The sequence below is a fragment of the Dermacentor albipictus genome, chromosome 7, assembly GCF_038994185.2.
Source record: "Dermacentor albipictus isolate Rhodes 1998 colony chromosome 7, USDA_Dalb.pri_finalv2, whole genome shotgun sequence".
NCBI lineage: Eukaryota > Metazoa > Arthropoda > Arachnida > Ixodida > Ixodidae > Dermacentor > Dermacentor albipictus.
The window spans coordinates 7805916-7827517 of record NC_091827.1 but is presented as its reverse complement, the minus strand read 5'-3'; the positions used below and the strand labels follow the sequence as shown (position 1 = coordinate 7827517).

General features: G+C 48.2%; 1 protein-coding gene and 1 pseudogene across 5 annotated transcripts in view; both read right to left on the bottom strand.

Annotated features, from left to right (window-relative positions):
* Reph (Regulator of eph expression) overlaps positions 1 to 21602 on the bottom strand; it is a 154524-nt gene that overhangs the window by 84624 nt on the left and 48298 nt on the right. The window lies entirely within an intron of this gene.
* Positions 9810 to 9989, bottom strand: LOC135916484 (U2 spliceosomal RNA; annotated as a pseudogene).

Here is a 21602-nt window from a genome sequence, read left to right as displayed (position 1 = left end):
GCAGATCAGAGAGAGCGCGCACACAGACCTTCAACTCCGTGCAGCGCGGTAAAAGCTATATAGCTCCGGCCAACCAGAAACAAAACTCACTGCCATATGCTTTGAGCTACTTAATTGCAGCTTGCTTCATATTCGAATTGCTAATTTCGTTTTCCTATGTGATCCAATAACTTTATTCTTAGTGTGAGTTGTATCACGCTGCTATATGAGCAGCAGTCAGCTTGTTTTGGTGTCAAATACCCTAGTTGAAATTAATCCTTCCTCTTTTTTTCTTCCAGCGCTTTCTTCCTCGATTGGAACATTTTAGTGAGTAGATGAAAAGCAAAAAAAAAAACTGAAATTTATATACTCGACTGACAATCGCGTTTCATATGCGTGGCGATGTTTCTAAATACAAATGTCGCCAAATTATATAGGTGCACCCGCAGCTTTACCAAGTTACGATGCATTTTCTCAGACACCCACTGTGTCTCTCAGAAATAAAGCTGATTCATTCATTCGTAAGAAAGGCCCCTCTGCTTCAACCACTTGTCCTCCCATCGCGATCGACGCCGGCTGAATGGAAGAGTCAACGCGGCATTAGCGGCTCGCATTAGGCCTGGCCTCCGAGGCAGGCAGCCGGTTCCTGTTCCCGATTAGCTGGCGCAAGCCGCAGCTTTCGTCGCACTGCACGGAACTCTGCGCACGGGACCAGCGCGCCGCACGGGCGCCGCCTTTCGGCAGCAGCCCGTCGACGATGCACCGTCGCTGCTTCGAGCTCCTCTCGGCGCGCGCGCCATGCAGCGAGCGGGCACAGCGCCGAGTCGGGCAACGGCCGCGCACTTTTCGGGAGGTTGATCGAGCGCATCGGAACGCATCTGCGCCCAACCGTCAAGCCAGCGTCGAGCGAACAACGCTCGCGTACGCGGCACGCCCCCCTTTCCCCTCCTTGCAACTTTTCCTGCTTCGTCCACTTTCGCCCGAACCCAGCCCGCCACGATCTCACCGCCCTTTTAGCCGCACTCCCTTTTTACTGCACGATATTCTTTTATTTTATCTTCGTTTCAATATCGGCGAAAACCCGATAAGCCGCGAGAACGCACGCGGCCCTATTTCGCTCATCAAAAACGTCAGTCGCCGGACAGACGCATGAATAGACGTTGCGAGGCAAGGATGGATGCACGAACAATGGGATATGGAAGCGACAGCTCCCGCATCTCGCTTAGGAAAGATGAGCGGATTGCATAGGAAAGACGGTGGCAGGTGAGCGAATAAGGAGGGGAGGTGGGGCTGCCCTGTACGAAGTTTGCTGGTTTTCGCGAACCCTCCTCCCGCAACAACGACCACAGGCGCCAACGCTGCCGCAGATAACAGATCGACGGCACGGCGCCGTCGCACCGAAGAACTAGAACAAAGCTACACGCAGAGAAGAGCGCGCGCATCATTCGGTGAGCGACCATTTTCCCGTCCGGTGCTTTCTTCCCCCATGCCAAATACTTTTATTTTTCCCCGACGCCTCTCATTATATTGCCGAAACAGCGCTTATTATAATCGCACGCCCTGTCAACTTTCATTCATGCTTTATTTCTTTTCACTGGGAACCTCCACAGCGAGCATGACACATAAACAGTGCCCCACGCTATAGACAGCAAAACATCGCCCCCCCCCCCCCCTTCTTCGCAAACCCACCCACAGACAATACCCGACCGCAGCAAGAGCGCGGGGCGGACGGGAAAATACGATCGACAGAACCGGGCCGCAACACGTCAGTCTATTTCGGACGGCTTCTCAGTGCACAATTGCACCTTCCTTCAGCCCTCCCCGTTTATCCCGCTCTTCCCACCTCGTTACTCTCCTTTCGGTAAGCGAGCTCCTCCGCTAAACTACTGGCCCGACAGGCCCGCGACAAGAAGAGGACGCCGCACACAAGTCGAATGACAGCGGCGTGCTCGCCAGCACATCCCAAGGATCTACATCGTTTCCAAAAGATGCAACTTCTGCAGCGTGCGTCTGAAATCGGTAACCGCCGAATACTTACCCGCTGTACGGAGACCTACATGCTACAATACCACTGCAATGAAGAAGCCCTTCCTCGCTGATTTTGATCACACTGGCAGGTAAACAGAAGTAGGTGCGATAACAATGACAGATTGTGGCTGACGTGCGCTTTCATATTGCGATTTTTTTTTAACTACTCCCGGCCAGAAAAACGGCACGCGTGCAGTTTAGACGCACCTCCAAGTCTTTGAACGAACTAAACTTCCACTGTTTTCCGGTAACTATTCTCGGCTTAACAGAACGAACAAAAACCGACTCACACATGCCTGAAACGTTTTTTTTTGTTGTTGTTGTTTTCTTTTCTACAGAGCTCACCCTTTTCTTGAAGCAAACTTTGACCAGCGCGAACAAAACGAAACGAAAGACAAGGAACGCGAAGAAACACAGAAGAGCGCCGACTTCCAACTGTTTATTTTGTTTATTTTTACTTGTATGAATGTTAAGTATTACACGAATTTTTATTGAAGTTACGGTATAAATATTGCTTGGACGCTCAAAATAAACAGTTGGAAGTCAGCGCATCTCTGTGTTTCTTCGTGTTCCTGGTCTTTCTCATTTTCTTCGCGCTGGTTTAAAGTTTGCTTCAATATAATGAACCAACCAACTCGCACCAAAGTCTTGCTAAATCAACCTTCTCGCTGAACCGGTACGAATACCAGAATGAAAAAAAAAAAGTTTCGTTTCGACACAAGGCGGCCACACTTACGGCGAGAGGAGGCTCGATAAGATCAGCCAGGATGCAGGAAGCGATGGCCACGCCACCCCAAAAATGCCGCAAAAGCTCGCCGTGGAGTCACGAATTTGGACAGTGTCTAGACCAGTCTAACCCCTATTTATTGGTAAACGAACGAATACATTACTCTAAAAAAAAATCAAACAATCAACTTTTAGCGAGTTTCGAGAACTCTTCCTGCACTAAAATTGCCAAATACGAGCACATACTTTGAAATCAGTGGCGTCGCACCAACGCAGTAGCGCTGGAGTTTCAACGCGAAATTGAAAAAAGAAAGAAAGTGTGGTCTGTCCTAATTTCACCCAACAGCAGTCAACGCTATCCCGCAAATGAACGAATGCAGAAGTCTAGCAGATCACAGTCAAGCGCACACAAACAAGAAGTAAATGAAGAGGAGACAACACAAGCGCTTACTTCTAACTGATCGTGTATTTACATAATTGAATAATAGGAACACTTTCCTTCATGACGTCACAAGACCGAAATGCCGACATGAAGTGGCCATTCTCAGACACTTAGTTTCTTTGGATGACTGAAAAACAGAAGGTGCGCTTACGTCTTTTCCGTCGTCCAAAGAAACTAAGTAAATAGATTTCTGAGCATGGTCACCTGATGTCGGCATTTCGGTTTTGTGACGTCATGAATGAAAGTAAGTGCTCATATGATGCAATTCGGTAAATACACGATCAGTTGGAAGCAAGCGCTTGTGTTGTCTACTCCTCACTTTGCCTTTGTTCGTGCGCGCTTGGCCGTGATCTGCTATACGTAACCAATTAGCCCAAAAGTCGGTGCTCTTGAGCAGGAGACTAACCTAATTTAGTCAAGTTCTGTAATCTACCTTTAATTTTTCCGTATTCGTCTCGTGGCTCCAAACCAACGCCTTCCATGCAGACAGAATTCCTACGTCTGCGAGCCCGGGGCAACATCTGGTTGGTGCCTTCGGTCACACCCGTTGAGAAGCGCCACGTCTGCAGCCAAATCCCCCGTGCAGACAGCAATGCCTCATAACCGATGCCCCGCGTCTTTACAAACTATACCGTCTATAGAAGAGAGCCTTGCGATCGCGATACGGCATATTGGTGGAACACACAACGGGCTGCGCTTTGACCCGTCAAGCAGTTTTCCACGACTCACTTCTTTAAAGATTTTCGTTATTGAAACAGAAGCAGATTTAACTGCTATTACGTATGTCACATGCACGGTAAATGTTTTCCCACTGGGATAGTGATAATCGCAACTTAAACATCTCGGCTCAGGTCGCGAACATACTTTTGGTTCATTTCACGCTGCAACTTGCCGAGCACAGTCGAGGTCAAAAACCGCACCGATGTTGGCGAACTTACGCAATAACACAGTAGGAAACGGATCTCGCGACCTTAATGACACTACAGATCGTCGAAGATGCTCGGAAGGGGAAAAATGGTCAGGGAAAGAGATTGCCACGCTCGAGCGCGGCATTACTTACTAAATCAAAAAGCACAGCAGACCAATCTAGAAAAACACGGTAGTTACCGGCCACTAACCTCAGGCGTGTACTAAACTTAGGCGACGCACGGATCAGGTTAAAGGTCGTTCTCTAACTACCGATAATGAACAGTCCCATGGCAGCAGCGGACATCGACAACTACTACAAATGCGGGCGAAAAGCTCCAGGACAAAAAGTCAGCAAGAGAGGGAGGGAAGGAAGCTGGTGGCGACCTCTACGTGTAACGACTGCAAATGAGCAAGCGCCCGCGACCTGAGCTCGGCGTGTAAGCAAAAGCAACGTGGCAGATATACAGGATACAATGCAAAGAATAGACGAAACAACTGACCCTGAACTGATGACCACAGTCCATGGGCCACTTGAAAGAAAGGGAAAAAAATCTCCACGGCGCACGCGCCAGACTTGATGACCAACCACCATCTCTATTCTCCCATTAGGGTAAGGGAGGTGATCGCGTACGAGTTTAAACACGCGGGCTAGAAAAAAACAACAACTATAGCAAACCAGAACGCACCCGAGTGTTCGTGTAAGCTGCAGTATATAGTTAGGATCGAGGTGAAGCGAGGGAGAAGACTGGGACCCATTACTGACAGAACCCAATTCTGAGCACACGCGAAGTAACGACTCTGCAACATGGAATGCGCGGTGGAGCTATCATTAGGATAGCGCGAGCTGAACGAGCACGCGCGTTCGTATGTACAGGTTACATATCTCCGGGTTTAAGACCGCCGTAATCGAGTGAAAGAAGTTAACTGCAAGACATGTTTGTTCACAATGTTTTCTTTCCACGAGTCGAAAAGCATTTACTTCCTCATTTAAAAAGAGTGGTAGGCAGACATGAAGTATACCAAAAACAAAGCAAAATGAAATAAAGAGATGACGAAATAACAAGAAATGCCGTAAGAAACCGTAAGAAATACCGCAAGAAACGTCGTTTCACTCCGGCGCTTTCGCAATACGGCCGCCAATACCGGGAGTCAAACCTGCGACCAGTGTGTTAAACGAACGTGCTCGCAAACGCGCGCCCAGCAAGCAGGACGACAGAGCCACTGAGCGGCCACCACACGACGGTATAAAAAGGCCTGCGAATTGGAAAATAAAGAAAGGAAGGAAGACGACCCGCACACTGGCGGCAGGAACCCTAGTGCCTGCGTGCCCCTACCGCCGACACGCCCGACCCAAATGGCGCTGGAAAGCATTGATTTATTCTATTCCAAGTGCACGACTCGGTGATGAGGAGGAGGAGGCGTATCGTGATACGACGGCGCGGGCGCTATTTCTAACCCGAGTAATGAGACCTTAGCCACGTGCGGGGTTCGAAATTGCCAGGAAGGAGACGATAGCCCCACCATCAAAGCGCCGAGCCAAGGCGCCTATAGGGGCAACGCGCGTTTTAGAAGCACACAATGACTGCAGGATTTCCGTCTTCCGAGTCTCCAGAATCAAAACGGTTATCATGCTGTATTCAGAGCCAACTGTTTCTCTCTCCTCCCATATATATATATATATATATATATATATATATATATATATATATATATATACATATATATATATATATATATATACATATATATATATATATATATATATATATATATATATATATATATATATATATATATATATATATATATGCAGGTATCTTGCGCTGCTGTCTATGCAACCTTTGAAAAATGAAAGGCATAGAGTTTTACGTCCGAGAACGACAGTACGATTGTAAGGGACGCCGTAGCGGAGGACTGACCCCCTGGTTGGCGTTCTTCGCTGTGCACCGAGTGCACGGCACACGGGGAGGGGGGGGGGAGGGGGAGGTTCCTTGAACCATATCAAAATTCGGCCATCGCAGAGGGGAACACTGGATCCCGCGCCCTCGGCCTTAAGCAGCGCGACACCTAAGCCACCACTCCACCACGTCAGGCGGCTGTGCCTCCTCTGCGACACCTTTTGTTTTGACATCAAATGTTTCTTGTTGTTTCTTTGTGTTCGTCCTTAAGTGCTGTTTTGTCGCGTTATTCATCCCGAGTGTATTATTCCGGGATAACTCTAACCATAATGAAGCCGGCCGTCCGAATTTTCTACATTTTAAATAAAGTAACACAGCAACATCAACGACGACGACGACAAGCGACGACAGAAGTGGTAGGAGGAAACTTCCTATTTCGTCGCAATTAATAAACGACAACGGAAGCAGAGAGCGTCGATGAAGGGCAACGTAAATTCCTTAAAGCGCCTCTCACCAGGCCCCACACCAAATTTCGGTTACACGCTGGAAGTTGTTACGTGTCCTCTAGGGAACGTTCTGCCGTAAGAATTTTTCAAATGGGCTCATTGGTAGGTGAGGTAGAAATATTTCTGTGTCGGGAACCTATGATTTCAGGAGGCGAGCTTCACCGCAAACATATCCACTCTCCCCACTCGCCCCGTCTAGCATCCGCAAGCGAAATTCCTTACCTGCGTTCTCCTATACCGGACTTCCGAGGATCGCCTGACGCATATGTCATGGAGCCCGCCTTCATTTTTTTTTTCTTGTCGCTTTTTCGCGGCATTCTCTCGTTTCGCGCAGCACACGGTTTTGCACTGTGCACGAGGACACCTGATAAGCGGTATAAGTCTGTGCTGGACGAATACTGAGGCAGACACAAGCAGATCACAGATAGCATGATCGCGGGCTAGAACACGGTAGAAAATGATATAGTTTCAGTGTCTACGCGCGCCACTGTACGACATGGGAACAAGCAGACGAAACAAAAGTACATCTGTCTTGCTGCGGTGCGAAGTAAAACAAAAGCATGCAGACATTCGGTTTGTGTGTTTTATTATTTCTCTAAGCATCAATTCGTCTATTCTAGCAACATATTACATAAATAACAGATGCTGGCTTCAATAATTCTCGGAGTCGCGTGTCACCACGAGCGACGTCCCAGCGCGAACACGTGCACGTAGGCGCACTAGCACGTGTACGTCATCCTCCGGCTTGGAGCGCGGCGGCCACGAGGAGAAGGGAAAACGGCGTTCGGATTGAAATTTTGGGCAGCGCATAGCGATCTAATACTTTGCGGACACGATCGTTATCGCGCACTGTATGCCAGATCCGGTGAGGGCCAGACTTGGTGGCGAAATGGCCAGACCTGGTGAGGGGCCCGTTATGTACAGATTACAAACAGCTCGCCCCCCCCCCCCCCAAGAAAAGAACACAAAACTAAAGCCACAGCGAACGTTTTACAGCGGAATGGGGGCTCTCGAACACTGCGCACAGATGGTACAAAGGGGGCTTACAAAATGCCACATGCGGCCACGACATCCGTCCCCCTCCACCATGCCTGCTCGCGAAGCGTCGTTACGCTGCTATGAAGAGGGAGGCTCGGATCATGCGCGGTGCGAAAACAGACGTCGTATATATATATATATATATATATATATATATATATATATATATATATATATATATATATATATATATATATATATATATATACACGCTATCGGAACAATACGAGTATGGGAACACCGCTCCACAGACCTTTACTCGTGTCTCCCCACCTGCGGAACCAGAAGAACGGAAATAATATTTGCGCATCAACGCTATGAGGACACACACACACACACACACACACACACACACACACACACATACACACACACACACACACACACACGCCGCCGAACAAGGAGCCCACGTGGCACGCGTCTCACCCGAGGCCAGGGTTGGATGGGCGAGTTACAGACGCGACTGACAAAAGCTAAAACGTTGACTGAAACTGCGCCAACGATGGTAAACTTCGTGATGGAGATTCTCAGAAGAATGACTGCGCCCACCCTGTCTGCGCATCGACGGTGGTTTGTAGCGTACAGGCGCGACACACACGTGCGACGCATACTCATCCATCAGCGGTTTCCGTAGAACGTCTATGTCGAGAATTGTGAAGCATTGAAAAGTACACCTGGACATGTGTTTTCGTCCATGCCCATCTCTGCATACATATGCGAACGCACGTGCGCAGCTATCGAACTGTCAAAAACAAGAGCGGAAGGAGAGAGTCTGTTGTTGGCGGTAAATACTTCTGTATCGCGTAAGAAAGCGAGCCGCGTAAGACGGCGCTTAAGTTAGACTTGTAGCTTTGGTTGCACCTGTCCTGTAATAACCAATTTCAAAGGGGTGCTCATAAATTATTTACAAAGAAAGAGGAAGCAAAGAAGCGGAGGGCGGAACGTCTGCTGAAAGTAACCTAACGCCACCTAAAAGCAAAGATACGTTCAACGCTCGCGAAACGACTTGCGGAAACGGGGTGCTTTGGGTTCGGTATTCCAGTTCTCCGATTTCTCAACCAGCGACAAAGCTGTCATGGGGAGGGCGATCCCGGCCGCAGCAGACGAGGAAAACACGGCGACAAGGGGTGAATAAATGAGCCAACAAAAAGACCGCCTACCGCCGCCTCTCTTCTCGGGGAAAAGAAAAATGAAATGGAAAACTAGGAAGTCGAGCCAGGAGGGTGCTCTAGAAGTGCGGCGTAGGAAGCTGGGAGCGCGTGAAAGTCAAAGCAGCTTCCTGCCTGCCAAGTTAATTAGCATCTCGCGGAAGACGCGAGCTGGCACGCACGCGAAGCCGCGCTGCTGTGCGAGCAAAACGCCAGCGCCTTTTCCCTATACGCCGTCCCCCTCCCCCCCCCCCCTTTCTTTTTTTGCTCCGAACGCTCCTCCTCGAAGCCCGCAACTGCACTGGCTTGTTCCAGTATAAAACAAGATAAAAGAAAAGGGAGCTCACACTCACAAAGCTCTCGCGGAGGAAGGGCTCCCGCATTTACCAACGCGCCCTTATAATATCCGGCGTCCTTAGGCTTCTTCCTTGTATGCCCCCACCCCCCCTGCATCCCTTTATTATTTTCCCCCTAAGCTGCCTCCGCAACATTCCGAGGGTGAGAATTCGATCCGTCTTTTGTTATCTCTCTCGCCTCCGCACCCGCTAACGAAGCGCTCCGACACGTTCCTCTCAAACCCCCTCGCCTTGATGACGCAACTATTGGGGTCTCGCCTACGAGCACAGCTAGGCAGCTCCCTCCCTTGCCGTAAATAGTAGCGTTGCAATGTAGTCTGGTGTATTACGACTACGCTGAGGTGCACCCTGCACGCATGATTTGAATATAGCACACTCGCGGTTCACGGTCCTACAAGGTAAATCCTAACTCATAATAAATGCATTATAACTGCAATACTCATGCGACTTGGCCGCACCCGCCGCGGTGGCGTATTGGCTACGGCATTGCGCTGCTAAGCCCGAGAGCGCACGATCAAATCCAGGCCGCAGCGGGCGCATTTCGATGCGGATGAAATGCAAGAAAGCCCGTGTACTGTGCGCTGGGTGCCCGTTAAAGATGCTCCCGTGGACAAAATTAATCCGGAGCCCCCACTACGACATGCCTCATAACCATACCGTGGTTCGGTCAGGTAAAACCCCGCAATTTTCTTTTCTTTTCACAGCGAAGCTGTATATGGCTGGGTTCCCATGAAGAATGCGCCCGTCGGCAAGAGCCGTGTAGATCGAGAATTTCTTCTCATAGGTGGGCCGATGCCGAGTATAGCGCAATACCGGGCCAACCCGCGGCGGAGGTGAAGCAGGCTTTAAGCACTCGGCCAAATTGCAAAAATAAGTTTAATAACTTAGTTCCAAATACAACCCGTGTCAGATGTTAAGCTGATAAGAACAGATACTACACTGTGAACCGCGTCAGCCATGCTTACGTTCGCACCGCCCTCTCTTTGTCGCCGTTCCAAACGCTTGCATATCTCCTTTACTTTCCTTACGCTGTCCCGTGGTGGCAGTCCCGTAAGCGTGCTGCCCGCCAGGACCGCGAGGCGAAAAGAAACGCTAACAGTCCATGTGACTCTGATCGAGCAAACTTAGAACGTTTGCCCGGAGCAACGCCCAGGTTGCAGAGGGAGTTTGTCGGGAAACAATTTTGTGTGGCGTGCGTTGTGTGTGACTGCTTGCGGTTTCAAAGTGACCTCACAACCATTACTGCACTGCGGAACGTCGACCAACGCACGATCGCCTTGGCTACGGTGAAGCAGCCTGTGTTCTCGGAGTGCGGTGAGGCGCGTGTCGGTTCTACGCGCCGGGATTCGTCAGTAAAAGGTGCCCTGTCGCGTTTTGCAACATTACATAGGTATATGTATACATCCTTCGGTGCCTCTTCATCTTCCGAGGCTCAACATCGTGGAGGAGCGACTAGTCGCTTCTCATTTTCCATTTATTTGCATACGGCGTTTCACGCACAATTCGCGGTTAAGGGTCCCACAGACACAGCTTCGCTGGTCATCCACCTTCACAGAGTGGAGTGGCACTAAACATTTTTTTTTGTCACGATAAAATGACTGACATAAAAGAAGACTGTTCAATGAGACTAAATGCTAAAAGGCAAAGTTGATTGTTGCTTACTAACCCCTCAGGTTCGAATCTACGTATTAAGACAAATCGTTGCTCAAAAAAAGAATACAGTGTTCCCTCTCACATTGTTCACAACTGTGCATCTTGTCTTACACACACAGTAAAATACGCAGCACACAGAAAGAGGCCATGAAAAGCGACACAGGATAATACAAGGAAGCGCTGCTTCGCGTAAGAGCATGTTCGAACCTCCAAGCTATAGGAAAGCATGAAGTTAGTTTATGTTTGTGCGATGAGGACAATCGCGATGAGTTTTGAATACTCCTTATTGTTCGTGCGTGCCCATGTTAAGTGCGATAAGTATCGCTAACTTATAAAAAAGAACAACGTTATAAAGGGAACCCTCGCATGTATCCGAGCACGAAGTTTAGAATCGGTAATACGGGTGCGAGCTAAATCCACAGCCGCCAGAATAGAAAATATTCGCGTGGCGAGTTTTCTGTCTCTCAAGTACATCAGCCTCGTTCGATACCCTGTCGCAAGAGCGCCGCCGAAACCTCGGTACTCTCGTTGATGCACGACTCCTGAAAACGAAGAGAAAAATAAAAGTAATAAGAGAACAAAAAGTTTCAAACGACAGTTGGTGCCGAGGCACCAAAGTTCGATCCCCTCCCTCCCCAGTATATATTTTTTTTTTCTTTCAGACTCCACCTCGTCAGCGATTTTGCCATCCTGAAAAATGAAAGGGCCCAGCACGAGCCTTCTTGAACAAGACATAGTTCGTCAATTTTTCATCGGCTTCCGGGACAATACGAGTTTAGCGCAGACGAAAAGAGACGTTGTGGGACGACGAAGAAGACGCGACAAAGATGTTTCAGGGCGAATGGAGAGGGGCGGCGCGGGCAGCACGCAACTGCAGAGAATCAAACTGCGCGGTCTGGCCCATTAAAGGAATAGCAAAAAAAAAAAAGCTCGCGCTCCGAGATTGATCAAACTTCAAGGCCCAATCTGCCCGTGGAAACAACACGCACGGGCAACCGCACTCGGTACGCTCAGCGATTTCGCCAAAGCAAAAGTTTAGAGCGAATGCGCAAAGCGGACAAGAGAGAGAGAGAGACGCGAAGCTTCTTCAAACAGCGCAGCGCCGTCCAACTAAGGCTGCGCCCGGCGCCACACCACCCCGAGCTTAATTAATTTCCACAGGGACAGGAGCAGCTCAAGTTACCCTTCCCGACCCTGCGGGCTAGGAACGGTTATGCAATTTCTCTCGAGCTGTACCTGCACAAAAGGAGACACGTCGTCGCACTGTGGGAGTCCCGTGGCCTCCGAGTATCAAATTTCCCAAAAGGAGAGGAACTAGAAATGAGATAAGATACATTATGAAGACAGTGCTCGGCTTGTAAATTTATACAATTTCGTTTCTTTTCCTGTTCAGCTTCATCTTTTTTTTTTACTTTTTTATTAGGCTATAGTAGTGGCAACAGCGGCAGAGCGCGCAATAAATGACCGAGAACTCTCTCTTTCTTCTTATTTTTTCCATGAGCGCTCGAATCCCATTCTTCCGTCCCAGTTCAGAGGCCGTCTCTCTCGATCGTCTGAAAAGAACGAGTGCTTCGCGCGAACGCTCGCGCCTACATCGAGCGAAGGAAACGGGAGAACAGCCCGGCAAATTAGTTCTAGGCACACGGATTGCACAACAGACCCACTATAGCATGTGTATCAGTAATCGAATACAACTGTAGTCGTAGCACAGTCTCAAATAAAAAAAAATTTAAACCAGCGCCAATTCATCACATAAGACGAGTGAAGCAAGCGAAGCCGCGATGCCGGCGAAGGAACCGATAATTCCGATAACAAAACAGCGCGAGACATCTCTCTCTCTCTCTTTCTCTCGGTTTTCCTTTTTTATTGCGTCGGTATAATTATATAGCTCTGTCGGCATAACCGTATAGCTCTGAAGTGTAGCGAGTGACCCATACTCCATTTCCCCAATTAGGTGCAGTGGAGCTGGAGCTACGGGTCGCGTCAACTAACCAGAGGAAGGGCTTCCCCAGTGCCAGACCCAGATCTCTCTCCGCGGAACGTCAACTGCATGGAAAAGCTTCACGGAAGGATTAGCAGCGCACAGTGGGTAAACTCTCCCCTCACTTGTCTGGAACAAGTAAAGCCTCTCGTTGCTTATTGGCTGACACATGCTTCAGCAAACAGCACACAGTTGGGACACAGAAAAGGGGCACATTTCTGTGTCCCGCTGTTGCGCTGTTTGGTGAAGTATGTGTTCGTACCAATAAGCCCGGATAGCCACTATTCTGACGATTGGCAGACATAAGTCCAACACAGCCTCCGCTCCACTGTCCTGCATGTAACTGGTAAGACGTATCTATAAGTATGTTTTGCCGACGAAAGCATCGACCCGCGCAAGGTTCGGCAGTACCACGGATACGTACGCTGTACGGAATATGCATGTTCGCAGCTTCGCGCACTGGCACATAGTGCGCATAGTACGGAAAACGCTCTATCGATTCTTGAGGCTCCAGGGCAAAAATGGCCAACAAAGAAAGATGGAGAGAGGTGGTACGGGAGAGGGGTAAGGGAGGCGAAGAGTGAGGAAAAATGGAAGTTCCTTACCTCGCACACGATCGACTAAATTGACACGTTCAGCAAACACGACAAAGCAGCGAAATACGGAGGGAACAGGAAAGCGAACTGAAAACGAACTCCATGGCGACAAGTACTCGGCAAGGGCAAAATACCAAGAGAAACAAAAACTACGGGGACAGCGGGAGGAGGGGGAAGGGTGCGATGGGAACAGCGATGAAAGAATAACGACAAGAGAGGAGAAGCAAAAGAATAACAAAGGCACTCCGCGCTTCTGAGAACTAAATAATTGCGACGTTATAATAAAGGACGAGAGGACACAACGAGGCAGAACGGAAAAAGAAGGAGGAAAGGCGGCCGCGGGTGTTCCACCACCGCCTGCGCCTGTACATCGGAGGGCGAAAAAAAAGAAATCGATGGGATGGGAAAATTGCGCACTCGGCTATAGTGTGTGTATCGCACCTTCAAATCCTACGCCCCTACTCAACCTACATCTCTGTCTGGTTTCCCCAGCTCTCAACACTTTTCTAACAATGTTTATTTGTGTCTACTTTCCTAGACCAGCACGCGTCTGACCTAACCTCTCACTTGTTCCCGTGCGCGCAAGTTTTTCTCTGAATCTACACGTGTCTCACCCTACTGTGTGCGATTACCGAGGAATTGGTATCGCTGAACCAGGTTCATGAGGCTTCTTCCTGCTTCCCTATATATATATCTGTCCACTCGTTGAGTTACTCACAGTAATCAGATACCTGTGCATTCTCCCTACGTCCCTGTCTATCGATTAGTTTTTCATCAGCATCAGCCATACTCAAGCGGTTAATCCTATACATCCGCCGTATCTACCAGTTCACTCTTATATCCCTTTAGAGCAGTTTGCCCGTGGACCGTTTAGAAACCCGCCTCTTTGCTTCTTTATTTATGTTCCAAAGTGCACCATCTGCACGCCTATATAGCACGTCTTGCCCCTTTTTCCTAACTACTTCCCCCTTCATTACTCTCCAGTGTGCTCGCCAAACACACAACACAGCCCAGGTGGCGCGTTGGCGACCCTACACTCCAGCCCTGCCATGCCATGCCTCTCCCCACCGCGTGCTCTCCCCAAATTCCCTAACATTCCCCTCTCCCTATCGGACCCGTACCCCATCTACCCTATGTACGGCTTGTTCCCCCCGGGCCCTTCCTCCTCTCGGGACACAAACGAGCAGCGGCGGCGAGCATGATGGCTTATAATTGCCGAGAGCGCGCGCCGCGGCCAGCAGATTCGTCGAGGCGAGGGATGTAATTTTGTAACCCGAGTGCCGCGCAACTATCGATTTCAGATTCTGTTGCCCTGGCTGCCTCCGGGCCTTTTCTCGCCTCTATCAGCGCTGCCGTTCGCAGGATTGGCTCCTGCTGGCGCGCCATGCATGCTATACTTTCCTACCTAGGATCAGAAAAAGCACACCCTCCTTTCCCAAAAGTACGATATATCCGTCTTCATTGAGTGTTCTGTGAATAAGCAGGAGCCTGCTTTTTCTTTTCTTTTAAACCAGAGGGCTCATTATTGTTTTCGTTTTTCTATTCGCCTCCTGCCCATCGATTTCACTTTCCTTCTTCGTACCAGGATATTCTGCTAGCCACGTGTGCTTATATACGACACTCTGCACTCGCTTCCGTCCGCCGAGGGGATCAGGAATAGCCGGACCGGCTCGGTGGAAAGAAATATGGGCGCCTAATACGATTCCGATTGCAAGTGGCCTTTTCACGCTCTCGATCATAGGGAACTCGCTCGAAACGTCGCAGCAGCCACACGGGGCGCCGAACCATGCGAAACGACGGTCGTGTAGTTTAATTCTTCAGAGAGTACTGGGGGGGGAGGGAGAGAGAACGGCCCTCGAGTCATAACGGATCGAGCTATAGCACAAGCAATTAGCGCGCCTGGAGGGCAGTCCAGGCCAAAATACGCGCTTTCTGGAAATGTTTCTCGCTGCTCTTTTTATGACGTTTAACAAACTTACCTATTACTGAACACAGTAATCGCATGTGTTTAAATACTACTTGACCTTTCTGGTGTGTGTGTGTGTGTGTGTGTGTGTGTGTGTGTGTGTGTGTGTGTGTGTGTGTGTGTGTGTGTGTGTGTGTGTGTGTGTGTGTGTGTGTGTGTGTGTGTGTGTGTGTTACAACCCTTTCTCACACACTGTATTGATGGTCCACGTATTGATTATTTATTACTATTTGTATTAATTACATTAAATCATGTGCCTATATGTATAATGTCCACTGTTGATGTATTGTTTTATTATTATCTTTACGTTGTACAAATTCTGTAGGATGTCTCGTGCCACCCGCACTCCCCCATTAATAATGTCCCTCACAAGAACCTATAGAGAAATTCAAATAAATGAATAAATACGAATAGTCAGTCATTTGATAGCTTTGAGGACAGGCAGATCACATCTGACGTCATATTGGAGTATAGCACGCACAGCGCTGCATCGCAAAGTGCCACAGCACAAAGAAGTGAGAAATGAAACGCGTTTGGATTCGTGCCAGTGATGCTTTTTTGGTGCAATGTGCAGCTTCATGACGCCGCACGCGTTGAGTGTGTGACGCAGACGCATGCCTCGTTCCTAGTTTGTTCTCCAATGTATTAACTTTTCTTTGTCTTTTTTACACCACTGTTCTTACCTCTACTTGTTTAAAGTTATCGCCATATCTTTCCCTTCAAACCTTAGCTCACTAGCATTCTTCTATGTTTATTTTTGCTTCTAAACCAGGCTAATGTCCATGCAATATAAAGGAACACTTTTATGGCAACGGGAAAGTAAAAACGTAAGCATTGAATGCAAATTAGCTCTTTTTTTTCATGCTTCCTGCACGTATCATCAGATCTCATAAAGCAACCTAATTCCTTTAGAACAAACATAAGACCAATAAATTCAAACAGATGACCAGGAAGCGCCTTGAAAGATCAAAAGGAAACTAAAGACAGTGAACTACAAGGAAACGCTTAGACAGCGAATTAACATACAGCAAGCGAACGCACAAAAGTTGTGCCGATTTTTTTTCGTGAAGTCGGCCAACGAAAAGAAACGGCTCTTACATGAGACCGTCGCGCCATATGCACACACTTTCGCCGCTTCGACACGCCCGTTCCACTTTCTCGTCCCTGCACCCGCTTTCTTGTTCACTCGCTCCCGTCTCTCAAACCTCGTTCCCGCGACGCTTCGCCGCGCTTCAGTAGTTCATTTATTTTCCGATTCACCTTTCCCATATTACATTTCTGAACGCAAGTTCGCCTGTCCCAGACGCCACCCACAGCCAAAAAGCACTCCCTCTTTTTTTAATTCTCCCTTTCATCAGGCCTTCAAAAATTGTAACTGGCGCTGCCTTGACTCCCGAATTCTTTCCCTATTCCATTAGAAATCTTTTCCTTGTGTCAACGCGTTCTCCCATCGGAAATGCGCAGCCTTTATCGCATCTGATTTTAGTCTTAACGTTTGGATTTGGTTTTGGTCTTTCGACTCTAGCCTCTCGTACACAGCTTTCGGAAACGTAGTGGGATAGGAAGACTTTTTACCACTTTGTTCGATTCTAATTTTATTTTAGAACATCCCGAATCGGCAGCAAAGAAAGATATTGTACAATCAGCTTACGCTCTTTCCCTCCAAATTCCTATGACAGTTCCTGCAAATGTTGGCGGCGCTAGCGAGGTCTGCAGGAAGAAAATGTGGTAGTGGGATCTCAAACAAACGCCCACACCGGCAACACATGGGGAGCCGCCTTTCCCTCTCAGTCCCACTCGTATTCTCCACTCGTCTTCTCGCTCCTTTCGTTCGATAGGTTGCAAGCGCAAACGTAGGTGTGAGACTAGGGGAAGGCGCCAAGCAGGCGATTGAGAAATAAAATCGATAGCGAAACAATACAAGCTTCTTCCCGTGAAAAACGAAAGAAGAAAAAGGAGAGACGAAATGGAATGAAGCGTACGTGTTCGTTATACGCCGTGCCGCCTCACCAGAAGAGAATTCAGTCCTGCCGAGTTTCTTGACAGTTAAGCCTTTGTTCTGTAACGTATACTTTTCTTTCTACAAAATCTCTAGAATTCTCTCTCTCTTTTACACCTCTGCTTCTATGTTTGTGCATATAGAGTCGCGGAGAGAAATGGCAGCTTGAAAGAAGGCGTACAACAATTGTCTGGCTCTTCTTGGAAAGCCCCCCCACCCGAGAAGGATAAAGTATAGAGAGAGAGTGCAGGATAAAAAAGCATTTCTTTAACGCTTGGCCCCTAGTGTTCAAACTTACATCGCCGCGCACTTTAAAAACTTTCTTCGCTGTTTCCCCGCCTATGCCTATCGTCTTCGATGTTTTGAAAGAAGTAAAAAGGGGTCGACTTGCGCGCCCACTCTCGAACGCGAAGGATAAAAACACACACACACACACAAAAAGGGAGTGTTGTCGGCCAAAACAGAGTCCGCGCCTATGGACATAAGGCATTTTACAGGAGTGAAATTCTCAGATTTCAGGAAGCGAGGTCAGTCTTCCTTTTCTCTCTCTCTGAAATGATGCTTTAGGAGGCTGATTTTCATGCTTATATTTTCTTTTCCAATGGCGACGCTGACGGCAGTTACCGGCGACGTGGTGGCAGTTACGTCAGCAGAGGGGTTGCAAAACGCAGCACAACACGCGGGTTCTGATAAGGAGCTAGGAATACTAACAATAAAGGCTATCTCTTTTCTCTTTTCATTTCAATTGCCTTAAAAAAAAAGCAAGAAAGGAAACGCAGTGATCCGGAGGCGATCGGGACAGCTACACAACGCAAAACAATGTAAACCGCAGAAGACGAATCGAATCCTGGGGCCGAGTTGGCTGTAAGAACGCTGCGAAGACAAGAAATAAGGGGAAGCGTTTCCCGGCTTCAATAAACCGATAAGATTGGGCATTCCACCGCCTGCTGCGCAGATACAAGGCAGACTGTCGAAGAAAGCATACGGAGGACCAGAAAAAGAAAGAAAAAGACAGGAAAAGAAAAGGAAAAGAAGAAAAAGAAAAGACGGAGAAACTTAGGATATGATTCCCTCTATTTCTCCCCCTTATTTCATACTTCGATCGGAGGTATCAAGAAAGCCAGTTGAAGAGACGCAAAGACTGGCTGTCTGTTGCGACAAATGATAAACAAAAGTAAAACAGAAATGCGGTTCTTCCACGGTTATCTTGTTTCTCGTGCTGCTCCTTTTTCTGTCTCCCAACTCGCCGCCGCATGGCCGAGGTGTGTCAGCAACACGCCTAACCGAAGTCGTAGGAAGAAATCTAACCGCGAAAAGAGCTCTACCACCACTCGCCGTTTATCGACGCCTCCGTTACTGTTTTCATGTATAGCATTTCACGTTCGTTTCATAGCAAAGACAAAACCACTGAAGAACCGGGACCACATTTACAACAGCCTTATTCTTTCGTAGGAACATTTCTGCAGTAGCCCGTAATTTCATTTAATAATACGCTCCGCATCACGACTGGCCGAATTTGTTATGACAAACAACTAACGCACGAACGCGCTGTGTGACTGCTCGCATATTATATATATATATATATATATATATATATATATATATATATATATATATATATATATATATATATATATGTGTGTGTGTATGTATGTATGTATGTATGTATGTATGTACCTTCACTGAGGAAATTCGGTCGTGAACCTGTTTCATATAAGCCCAGAAGCAACACATGTTCAATTGGGGTAGTTAAATTTCGACGGTTCCCCCCTAAGTTTGTACAAAGTGAGCGGCAATAACACTGGACAGCAAAACCGAATATTTTTTTTTCTTAAACGGAGAAAAGCATGTTTTCAGGTTTTGTCGCACAGAGAAATGCTATGCTAGAGGTCACTGAGGCGGACAGGCATGAAGTCACTAATCTTCCGGCTTTGCACTTCAAGCTCTTAACATCCATTATCGAAGGTGCCGAAAATGAATGAATCGGTGAAGTATTACGTCAAACCAAGGAAAGGAGCTAGTTAAAAGAAGGCGAAGCACCTCTTTTTTTAGGCTTACATTTCTAGTACAAAAACAAAAAGAACATTACGGCGAATGAATATTATACAGCGATGCCACCTGGTGCGAATTGAAAGAATGTCACAAAGCATATCGCGCACGAAGAAAAAAAAACTGAACACTTCAGAAAGAAAAAAAAATGAATCTTTCACATGAAAAAAGCCATTATAGTGCGACCGCCACTCATATAGCTGTCGAGCGGTGTTAAAGGAGTCCCCATTACAAGCTTCCTTTTTTTTTTAAGGTACTGTCATACGGGACACGACGCAGCCATAACACTTTAGATAGCCCCGCGCTATCCAAGTGCTACGAAACGGGAAGCGTTGTAGTACAGCAGTGCGCAGCAGAGAGCCGTCGCCGACCAGGGGAACCAAAAAGTGCCAAATACAAAGCCAACTCATGCCTACCAATAAGAGAGCGTGGCTAGTGACCGGACACGATGGCTTAACTCCCCCACAAAGAACCGGGGCACGTCTACCAAACCAAGCACGCGGAAAGCGAGTGCCTTATACGCAAAGGAAGAGCCGATCACGCGGCCGCCGACACAAGCTTTCGCTCTGAATTCAAAGTCAGAAGCAGTGGCTCAAAAAGAAGGAGAAGAAACAAAAACGACAAAAGAAGGCAGAAATACGTTTGGCGTAACGCGGCATTAGGAAGAAATGTAGGTAAAGCCCTTCGGGAAGTAGTTGTTTGGAAACCGCGGCGACGGCCGCATACCTCCGGTGTTTAAAGCGGCGACGAGGAGCTAGAAGGGAGAGACTACAATAAAAATGAAAATTGTAAGAAACGATTCACGTGCATTTTGTAATAGCGGAAGCTGGCTGCGCAAAAGCATGGAAAAAGCGAAATGGGCTCTAGCCGCGCGTGCTTAAACACTCCTTCCCAGTGGTTTCCCCCTTCCACTAAATAAACAAGAAATAGAAAGCAACCAGAGCGTACTCTTCCTCATCGTTTGCGTCGTCGTCGCCGCCCCAGCACAAAGGAAGCGAGAACAGAGACGGACGGACCATAAACGAGAGAGCGAGAGCGGCCACGCACACTGAAGTACGTAAAGCAAGCGCAAATAAACAAATAAATAAACAAATAGATAAATAAGTAACGACAGAAAGAAAGAAAAAAAGAAAGAAAGATGCACGAGAGCCGAATAGACTGCGAAGCAAGCTGCCGGGCAACCCGAAAACACAATGGTCCCTACTCTTACTACTACACTCTCTCACCCTGCGCCAAGCCCGTGCGGAGAGAGTGAGAGAGGCGGAAGGGAGAGCATCGCTCAGCACACGTAGCAGGCGCGCTTAACATACAGACGCAAAACGCACGCAGCAACGGCAACCACGGCAGTCACAAAGCACGTTTTCGCAACGCCGACGAGGCTCCCAGCAGAGCGAGGAGCCCCCCGCAGGTCGAACTCGCGGCGTCGTAACCACCCTCTCATCTTTTGACGTGACACCGTGAAGCAGCGCTCCAATGTTAGCGTGCAGCGTCATGGGACGAATCGAGGGAGCTCGCTGGCAATGCCAATTAGCACGTTAAAAAAAAAAAAGTAGTTGCTCTGAGAAACATTCGAACGCCAGGCTGCAATATCGCACTGACTGTATGCCGATCTAACGCTCTTTCCCTACTGCCCTGTGAAGTCATATTGAACCGTTATGCTACTTCACGCTTAGCTGGCAACGCTGCGGAGCTTACACAAAATCACAGAAGTCTCACTCGACGCGTTTTACCAGCAGCGGTTGCCTTCTACCTGCGACGTTTTCAACGGGCTAAACTGATTTTTATATTACCATTACAGCTTGCGCGCGTACGCGGTTGCGTCAAATCGCGCATAATTTGCGTACATGCGTGCTTCCACCGTATGCGGCGCACGAAGTTTTGAGCGCAAGTGTCGCGCTGTAACTGCTGGCCGCAGAAATGTCTCCATCCGCTCGTTCGTTGGCAAATAGGTTCAGATTTGCGACGCTCTCAACGTAATAATCGCGTTGTACTTCGCGACATAACCGTGCTGGAATTAATTTTACACCGAATGACATGACGCATATCCACATCTTTGATTCGTATGTGACGCACTATTCTTGGGGGTCGCGAATGCGAGAAGTGAGAAAAAGAGTCTCCAGCGTTTGCATTGTTACATGGCTACATGAATCCAGCGGCGAATAGCGCGCTCTTCCGTTCTCGCATTTCACCCTCGTCAAAATACGGCTGTCGCGGCACAGAATCGAACCAGCGACTTGGTGCAGATGCAGCAGAACGACACAGAAACAGGGTTAATCGGTTGGTTAATGCTAAATACTGCCGATCACTGTGGTCGGTGCGCCTTAGCTT